Source organism: Suricata suricatta, chromosome 7, assembly GCF_006229205.1.
Source record: "Suricata suricatta isolate VVHF042 chromosome 7, meerkat_22Aug2017_6uvM2_HiC, whole genome shotgun sequence".
Taxonomy (NCBI): Eukaryota; Metazoa; Chordata; class Mammalia; order Carnivora; family Herpestidae; genus Suricata; species Suricata suricatta.
Window position 1 is genome coordinate 77,965,584 of NC_043706.1, and position 4,341 is coordinate 77,969,924.

Sequence of the window (4,341 nt, forward strand, 5' to 3'; positions counted from 1 at the left end):
AAGATGAATTTATAGAGGTTACATCTCTGTCTTATAATTCAAATTTCAGTTTTCCTTAGGGGGCAAAAATTGCAGTAACCTTACTAAAAGCCTAAACATGTGCATATTAAGGAAAATAACATCCACTAGAGTCTGATGGCTCAAGGATGGAGTAAAATCATCAATCATCTATTTATTTACTTTTAAAAGATTTATCATGATTGTGTGATGATTGTTTATTATGTGCCTGTGTGTGTGTGTCCACATATGTGTTCTCATTTAGAGAGGCAATGAGATGCAGGAAGGGATGATTACAGATGTGTATGTGACAAAATTATTTCTTTTCCCCCCAGTTTTATTGAGATATGTTCGACCTGTAAGACTGTATTAGTTCTAAGTGTATAACCTAGAGATTTGATATATGTATACTGAGAAATGATCACCACAATACGTTTAGTCAACCTCCATCACCTCACATAGTTATAATTTTCTTTCTTATAATGAGGACTTTTAAGATTATTCTGTTAGCAGATTTCAAGTATTCAATACAGTATTATTAATTGTAGTCACTATGTTATATATTATATTTCCAGAATTTATTTTATCTTATAAATGGAAGTTTGTACCTTTGACCACCTTCACACATTTCACCCACCCCCTCCCTTGTTAGTTTGCCCTTGTCTTCACATGCTCTTACCTCTATATGTACCTGTGTCCTAATTTCCTCCTATGAGGACATCAGTCATATTGGATTAGGGCAAGCCCTAGTAACCTCCTTTTCACTTAATTGCCTTTTTAAAGGCCCTATCTCAGAGTGGAGTTGCATTTTGAGGTACTGGGGGTTAGAGTTTCCACATATGAACTTGGGGGACACAATTCATCCCACAACAGTCCCATAACAGGATTATACTTTCATCATGATACCTTCAGTTCTATCAAAGTTCATTTTGACATTAAGGTCTTATAATGACTTAAATAATATCTATCCATCTCTTCATCCTGTCATCCATTCATCTCAGCATCCCTCCATCCTTCTGTATGCTCACTCAATCAACAAACACATATTGAACACTTATTATGTTCCTAGTACCAAGCCCATTTCTGGGAATGCAGTGATGGAGGAAAGGCATTCTTTTCCCTCAAAGCATTTGCTAGTGTAATGGGGGAAGAGAGATAAGTAAAAAGTACTTAGACTTTCTCTATTCTCTCTTCTACATAACAGTTCTTCAAGGATTTGAGGACATTTCCCACTTTTTCTCTCCTGGCTTATTTTTTAGATTAAATTCACTCTAATTTCTTTATTCCTTGTGTAACACAATATCCAGACTCTTTGTTTTGATGTTCTGTGGCATTTTCTTATAGTTTTTTTTAAAGTTCAGAAATATTTAAGATTAAGAAGCAGACAACATGAGACTTCACTCATGCTGGGGCCTCATATTGATTTAATCTGGATCAAGATGTGATGTTACAAATTACATCAGTGTCTCAGATTATACCTCTCTCCCATTTTCTCCAGTTGTGTCACTCAGCCATGTTTGACCTAGTCAAACCCAGAGGTCATAATATTGACACAAGGGCTGCAATATTAAAAAAGCAACAAAGCCTATTAATCATGCATCAGGCACTTTGTGAATTTTATCTCCTTTGATCATTATAAGAGCTCTATGAAATATTCACCATTTCATAGTTGGGACTACTGAGTCTTTGAGGTTAAATGACTTGTTCAAAGTCACACAGCTGGTGGGAGGAGCCAAGATGTAGCCCCCTATCTCATTTATTCTGAAGACTTGGCTCATAACCTCTATGCTTAGGCCCTTCGCTCAGAGCTCTCTGTTCAATTAAAGGGCAGAAGACTGCTTGGTGGATTTTCTGTTGGGATGCTCAGATATTAGAGTTCCCAGGTAAGGGAGATGTTAGTGGAAGATTTAGGCCAGGCTTTGTGGGAATTACACCTTGATGGAGACGTTCTAGTTCTAGGTCTGGGCCTCAGTCTTTCCCTTTTGAGATCTCACTTTTATTATTTTGTCAGGGTGATCAGGCTTTGCAGGATAGAATTTCTCTAACAAAATACAAAAGAAAATGATTTATAAGCCACAGTGCCCACTTGCCATGGGAAGTATAACTGACTTTTTAAATCAGGAGCATTTCTTCAACAGGCATTCCCTTTATGTGGGGGTCAGTCACTGAAAAGGACAAATAATAATTCAGAAGTTTGGTTGGTGAGCATAGGATTTGCAGCGAAGAGATTAGGTTTTGCCCAAGGGAAGTCAATCCTCAGGCTAATATAACTTGGAGTTAATCCTTCTCTGCCCTACAGTTTTTTCTGCCTGAATTACTGGAATCCATCTTCTAGAATCACAACATAATTTACTTTGGTCACTGTTAGACACACTGACAGTCTCCTAATTCTCTTTAGGCAGTATTTTTCTTTTGGAAATATCTATTATCAAAAATAAATCTTGTGACATTCTTCATGTTATAACATTCTAGATTACTGTTTGTCTTTATTAGTTTACACTCTAGGTTGTCTATTTCTTAATGAGGTTTATGTTTGACTCTGTATTGGATGTAGGGTTTGAGTCATTCATTTCACAGGAGGCAAGAGGTTTGGGGTATTGACCTCAATTAGAAGGATGAATCCTAATTAGCCTAAGAAAATCATAGTAAAGCCTTACTGCCAAGCAAGAGCCAGTGTCTGTTTTAAGATGCCAGGTGTAAGCTGGCATGCCATTTCCTCAGCTAAGGGATTGGCCTAAGAATTTGTGCATATTCCAATTTGAGCAAATGAGACATAAAGGGAGATTTGAGGGAGGGGCGTTTCTGGAGAACACTTCTCCAGTCTTCAGAGGGAACCATGGAAAGCCTAATGGTATAAGGTCACTTTTCTGACAGTCTAAGGGTGAAATCCCCATGAAGGAGAGAAGAACCTAGCGCAATCCAGAAGAATGGGGCTGAAGTCATTGTACCAAGGCCTAAGCCCAGCCTGTATCTAGACTTTCACTCATGTGAGCAAAAAAGTTTCCTCTTTGTGGGAGCCAGTTTGATTTAGGTTTTTAGATATATGCAGCTAGAAGCAAACTAATTGGTAACTTTTTGAAATCCATTGCATATTCACAAACCATCAAGAGAAATTCTGCAGGTGGCCAAACCAATTTTTTACATACGTTTTTTTGATACTTGCAGTTCAGGAAGTGAGATGTTTTCAACAGCAATTAGATTATGGGGTTCAATTTAAACCCCCCACCTTTTTTTGGCAATTACTGTAGTTATTAATCCAGCTGCAGGTCACAGAAATGTCAGCATAGCCATTTTTTCTGAGTTCAAGGTAAGAACTCTTCTGCAAGTATACGCATATATCAATCAAATGAATCATTCCTCAGAACTATTTCAGTAAGCTCCAGATATCGGTCCTAGACCACCACCCCAGCACCAAGAGCTTCTTTGTTTAGCCCTGATCCCGTAGACAATGTCTGAGCATTTTATCACCTCGAGGTCCCCAGATGATTCAAATTTAGTTCCCTATTATTCCGGATCCAACCAGAATCATACATATTTTTGAAGTGCTAGTTCCTAAGGAAATTAAGAGATTATGCCAGAATGTGAATCAATGTACTGTATCTTTCATAGAAACAATACAAATTATCTGCTAAATTAACAATATGATTGGTGACCTAATTAGCTTACCTTCTAGAGAGAACTTACCCGGTTATGGATCAGTAACAAACAACGGTTTGACAGCTGGTCTGTAGCCGCCCCCCTTTGAATAGCAGTAAATATGATTCTGAACAAACCATTCTTCACTTATTTAGTAAACATTTACTAAACTAACATGTAAAAGGAACTCAAGAATAATTATCTGAAAAACTTCTGCCTTACTCTTCGTATTTAACCAGACATAATGTCTTTTTTTCCACATTCCTGCTGGCATTGATTTGATTCAGGTTTCCATTACTTTCTGAAATGTTGCCATCTCCCTGCTGCCAGTCTTGCCCTCTCCAGGCCACAACATGCTATTAAAATATATATTTCTGTTCTCAAGGTGCTTCTTTAACTTCTGTGTCAATGAAAGCTTCTGTGTTGGATTCTTTACTGAGTATACTGCAAATAGATGTTAGTGCCTTGTACTGCAAATGCTTTTGGTTAATGAGCCTTCCACCATGCTTTCATGAGATAAATGTGTCTACAGCTTATGTGGTTTCCTCTGTGGCCTCTCTTTATACCATCTGTGTTTTGAAGAACATTTTTGACTCATCATGGTTGACAAATGATATGCAAATGATAATGCTAGACCTGTGGCAAAGAGACAAAGGAAGTATATCTTGTTGGATGTTATAATGCAAGTTCGGTGACAGTTCAGCCATC